Raw genomic sequence first — 6,000 nt, 5'->3', positions numbered from 1 at the left:
GGAGAGAGGGAGATAGAGCATACATACTGTGCATAATATATAAATTGAGTAAGAGAGAAAGATAAAGTGAGAGAGAGAGAGAGAGAGAGAGAGAGAGAGAGAGAGAGAGAGAGAGAGAGAGAGAGAGAGAGAGAGAGAGAGAGAGAGAGAGAGAGAGAGAGAGAGAGGGAGAGAGACAGAGAGAGAGAGAGCGAGAGAGAGAGACAGACAGACAGACAGACAGACAGACAGACAGACAGACAGACAGACAGACAGACAGACAGACAGACAGACAGACAGACAGACAGACAGACATAGGAGGAGGATAGGCTTGTGCTGAGAGCGGAGCATAGCGTAGAGAGAGGGAGCAGCTCAGCAGCGCTTCTGTCTGTCTCTGTCCCTGCTCAGATTTCCACAGCTGCGAGCAGCACCTCTGCTACCCTACTCCACGCGGATCTACTGGGGTGTGTGTGTCTTAGAGTGTATTCCTGTGTGTGTGGGTGTGTGTGTGTTAGAGTTGCTTGCAAGTCTCCAGCATACATTGTGTGTTTCTCCGCTGCTCCAGTGATGGTTCTTCCACCTAAGGGTGAAGGCTCTGCTACGGACTCTATCTAAAACACATGAGCCCTGGCATAGCCAGCCCTGGCGTAGCTTCCCAGGAAGGTAGGCATCCTATAATTTTATTGACATTTTAACTGCTACGCTGCTTTGCTCTTTCTTGCATTTTACAATTATTTTTTTACGTTTTTTGCATTTTATTTTCCTAGGTTTTACTCGGTTTGGCTACTAATGGCTATTACCTGACATTTTATTTTCCTAGGTTTTACTCGGTTTGGCTACTAATGGCTATTACCTGACATTTTATTGGACTACTCTGTTTGCTCTGGTATTTCTACAGTTTTTGAAGGTAATCTGTGTTTAATAGGTACTCTAATAGGGCATTGGTTACCATTCCAGCACAGAGTACAGTATGGTTTCATTACATATTTCCTCTCTGTATGTCCTTCAAGCAAGGGCAGTAAAACTATTCTGTGGCGGATCAGTGTGGTTTAGGGTATTTTAACAGTGGAAATGAGCCTGGCCGACTGTGCCAAGTTCCCTGGTTATGAGTTTCAGCCAGGGGATTGGATGGGGGCAAAGCACGCTATGTCAAGTACAGTGGCTTCAGAAAGTATTCATTAGAGGTCGACCGATTAATCGGAATGGCCGATTAATTAGGGCCGATTTCAAGTTGTCATAACAATCGGAAATCGGTATTTTTGGGAGCCGATTTGCCAGATTTTTTATTTTATTTTTTATTTTTATTTTTACACCTTTATTTAATCTGTATTTAACTAGGCAAGTCAGTTAAGAACACATTCTTATTTTCCATGACGTCCTAGGAACGGTGGGTTAACTGCCTTGTTCAGAGGCAGAAAGACAGATTTTCACCTTGTCAGCTCGGGGGATCCAATCTTGCAACCTTACAGTTAACTAGTCCAACGCAATAACGACCTGCCTCTCTCTCGTTGCACTCCACAAGGAGACTGCCTGTTATGCAAATGCAGTAAGCCAAGGTAAGTTGCTAGCTAGCATTAAACTTATCTTATAAAAAACAATCAATCATAATCACTAGTTAACTACACATGGTTGATGATATTACTAGATATTATCTAGCGTGTCCTGTGTTGCATATAATCTGACTGAGCATACAAGCATCTGACTGAGCGGTGGTAGGCAGAAGCAGGCACGTAAACATTCATTCAAACAGCACTTTCGTGCATTTTGCCAGCAGCTCTTCCTTTGTGCTTCAAGCATTGTGCTGTTTATGACTTCAAACCTATCAACTCCCGAGATGAGGCTGGTGTGACCGAAGTGAAATGGCTGGCTAGTTAGCGCGCGCTATTAGCGTTTCAAACCTCACTCGCTCTGAGCCTTGGGGTGGTTGTTTCCCTTGCTCTGCATGGGTAACGCTGCTTCGATGTGGTGGCTGTTGTCATTGTGTTGCTGGTTCGAGCCCAGGGAGGAGCGAGGAGAGGGACGGAAGCTATACTGTTACACTGGCAATACTAAAGTGCCTATAAGAACATCCAATAGTCAAAGGTTAATGAAATACAAATGGTATAGAGGGAAATAGCCCTATAATAACTACAACATAAAACTTCTTACCTGGGAATATTGAAGACTCATGTTAAAAGTTACCACCAGCTTTCATATGTTCTGAGCAAGGAACTGAAACGTTAGCTTTCTTACATTGCACAAATGGCACTTTTATGTTATTCTCCAACACTTTGTTTTTGCATTATTTAAACCAAATTGAACATGTTTCATTATCTATTTGAAGCTAAATTTATTTTATTGATGTATTGTGTTAAGTTAAAATACGTGTTTATTCAGTATCAGCTTTTTTGGTCCTCCAATAAGAGGTATCGGTATAGGCGTTTAAAAATCATAATCGGCCGACCTCTAGTATTCATACCCCTGGACTTATTCCGCATTTTGTTGTGTTACAGCCTGCATTTAAAAAAAATGAAATCCTTAGTTTTCTCTTATTACAGCCATTACAATCTGTAGCTGTTTTAAAGTTGCCATTGGCCTCATGGCGAAATCCCTCAGTGGTTTCATTCCTCTCCGGCAACTGAGTTAGAAAGGAAGCCTGTCTCTTTGTAGTGACTGGGTGTATTGATACATTATCCAAAGTGTAATTATTAACTTTAACAAGCTCAAAGGGATATTCAATGGCTGCTTCTTTTTTTACCCATCTACCAATGCAATGCCTTCAGAAAGTATTCACATCCCTTGACCTTTTCCACATTTTGCTGTGTTACAGCCTGAATTTAAAATTGATTAAATTGAGATTGTTTGTCACTGGCCTACACACAATACCCCATAATGTCAAAGCGGAATTATATTTTTACTTATTTTTTTTATGAATTAGAAGTGGAAAGCTGAAAAGTATTGCGTCAAGTATTCAACCCCGTTGTTGTGGTAAGTTCAGGAGTAGAAATGTGCGTAACAAGTCACATAACAAGTTGCATTGACTCACTTCCTGTGCAATAATAGCGTTTAACATGATTTTTGAATGACTACTTCATTTATGCACCACACATGCAATTATCTGTAAGATCTATCTGTCGAGCACTGAATTTCAAACACAGATTCAACTGAAAAGACCAGGGAGGCTTTCCAATACCTAGCAAAGAAGGGCACCTATTGGTAGATGGGTTAAAAAAAGCAGACATTGAAAAGGGATATGGTAAGCATGGTAAAGTTATTAGTTACACTTTGGCTGGTGTATCAATACACCCAATAACTACAAAGATAAAGGCGTACTTCCTGACTCAGTTGCCGGAGAGGAAGGAAACCAACCAGGGATTTCACCATGAGGCCAATGGTGTTTTTAAAACAGGTAGAGCTTAATGGCTGTGATAGGAAAGAACTGAGGATGGAACAACAACATTATGGTTAGTCCTCAATACTAATGTGAATGACAGAGTGAAAATAAGGAAGCTTGTACAGAAAACAAATATTCCAAAACATGCATCCTGTTTGCTGAAATAATACTGCAAAAAAGTCTTAGGTTTGGGGCAAATCCAATACAACACATTACTGAGTACCACTCTTATATTTTCAAGCATAGTTGGTGGCTGCATCATGTTATGGGAATACTTGTATTCGTTAAGGACTGGGGAGTTTTTCAGGGTGAAAAAGAAACATAATGGAGCTAAGCATATGCAAAAACCTTAGAGGAAAAACTGGTTCAGCCTGCTTTTCACCAGACACTGGGAGATGAAGTTACCTTTCAGCAGGATAACAACCTAAAACACAAGGCCAAATCAATACTGGAGTTGCTTACCAAGATGACAGTGAATGTTCCTTTTATTTATTATTTTATTTGTATTTCAACTTTATTTAACCAGGTAGGTTAGTTGAGAACAAGTTCTCATTTACAACTGCGACCTGGCCAAGATAAAGCAAGATAAAGATAAAGCGACCTGGCCAAGATAAAGCAAACCAGTTCGACACATACAACAATAATAACAATTGTTAATAACAATAACAATAATAAACAAACATACAGTCAATAATACAGTAGAAAAATTAATTTTACAGGGTGTGCAAATGAGGTAGGATAAGTGAGGTAAGGCAATAAATAGGCCATGGTGGCGAGTTTATTACAATATAGCAATTAAACACTGGAATGGTAGATGTATAGAAGATGAATGTGCAAGTAGAGATACTGGGGTACAAAAGAGCAAGATTAATAAATAAATACAGTATGGGGATGAGGTAGTTGGATGGGCTATTTACAGATGGGCTATGTACAGGTGCAGTGATCTGTGAGCTGCTCTGACAGCTGGTGCTTAAAGCTAGTGAGGGAGATGCGAGTCTCCAGCTTCAGATATTTTTGCAGTTCGTTCGTTGGATTTGGGGGGTGACCAGTGAGATATACCTGCTGGAGCGTGTGCTACAGGTAGGTGCTGCTATGGTGACCAGTGACCTGAGATAAGGCTTTATCTAGCAGAGACTTGTAGATGACCTGGAGCCAGTGGGTTTGGAGGCGAGTATGAAGAGAGGGCCAGCCAACGAGAGCATACAAGTTGCAGTGGTGGGTAGTATATGGGGCTTTGGTGACAACATGGATGGCACAGTGATAGAGTGCATCCAATTTGTTGAGTAGAGTGTTGGAGGTATGTTTGGCAGAATGAGTGAAGGATGCATTGTTGGGAAATAGGAATCCAAAGTTAAATCTAGAATTGACTTCCTATTTTGCAACAAAGCATCCTTCACTCATGCTGCCAAACATACCCTAGTAAAACTGACTATCCTACCAATCCTCGACTTCGGCGATGTCATCTACAAAATTGCTTCCAACACTCTACTCAGCAAACGATGCAGTTTATCACAGTGCCATCCGTTTTGTCACTAAAGCACCTTATACCACCCACCACTGCGACTTGTATGCGCTAGTCGGCTGGCCCTCGCTACATATTCGGCGCCAGACCCACTGGCTCCAGGTCATCTACAAGTCCATGCTAGGTAAAGGTCCGCCTTATCTCAGTTTACTGGTCACGATGGCAACACCCATCTGTAGCACACGCTCCAGCAGGTGTATCTCACTGATCATCCCTAAAGCCAACACCTCATTTGGCCGCCTTTTGTTCCAGTACTCTGCTGCCTGTGACTGGAACGAATTGCAAAAATTGCTGAAGTTGGAGACTTTTATCTCCCTCACCAACTTCAAACATCTGCTATCTGAGCAGCTAACCGATCGCTGCAGCTGTACATAGTCTATTGGTAAATAGCCCACCCATTTTCACCTACCTCATCCCCATACTGTTTTTATTTATTTACTTTTCTGCTCTTTTGCACACCAATATCTCTACCTGCACATGACCATCTGATCATTTATCACTCCAGTGTTAATCTGCAAAATTGTAATTATTCGCCTACCTCCACATGCCTTTTGCACACAATGTATATAGACTCCCCTTTTTTCTACTGTGTTATTGACTTGTTAATTTTTTACTCCATGTGTAACTCTGTGTTGTCTGTTCACACTGCTATGCTTTATCTTGGCCAGGTCACAGTTGCAAATGAGAACTTGTTCTCAACTAGCCTACCTGGTTAAATAAAGGTGAAAAAATAAAAATAAAAAAATAAAAAAAGGGATATTTCTGTATTTCATTTTCAATCAATTTGCAAAGATTTCAAAAAACATGTTTTCAATTCGTCATTTTTGGGTATTGTGTTCATAGGGTTATGGAAAAAAAATAAATTGAATCCATTTTGAATTCAGGCTGTAACACAACACAATGTGGAATAAGTCAAGGTGTATGAATACTTTCTGAAGGTGCCCTTCTTTGTGAGGCATTGGAAAACCTTACTGGTCTTTGTGATTCTGTGTTTGAAATTCACTGCATGACTGAGGGACCTTACAGATAATTGTACGAGTGGGGTACAGATATGAGTTTGTCATAATTTTTTTTTATCTTAAACATTATTGCAATGTGTCCATTGATTTTTTTTCTCCTGAACATA

General features: G+C 40.6%; 1 protein-coding gene across 1 annotated transcript in view; it reads left to right on the top strand.

The window, feature by feature from the left end:
* Positions 1-327: 327 nt before the first annotated feature.
* The window catches only part of opn7b (opsin 7, group member b), a 173,998-nt gene continuing 168,325 nt past the window's right edge, over positions 328-6,000 (top strand). Inside the window, exon 1 of the mRNA XM_046364221.1 lies at positions 328-642. The gene's annotated coding sequence lies outside the window, so the exon portion shown is untranslated. The remainder of the gene's footprint in view (positions 643-6,000) is intronic.

The sequence above is a fragment of the Oncorhynchus gorbuscha genome, linkage group LG10 (assembly GCF_021184085.1).
Source record: "Oncorhynchus gorbuscha isolate QuinsamMale2020 ecotype Even-year linkage group LG10, OgorEven_v1.0, whole genome shotgun sequence".
Taxonomy (NCBI): Eukaryota; Metazoa; Chordata; class Actinopteri; order Salmoniformes; family Salmonidae; genus Oncorhynchus; species Oncorhynchus gorbuscha.
The sequence above is the reverse complement of the archived record's forward strand: the minus strand, read 5'-3'. Positions and strand labels throughout refer to the sequence as shown.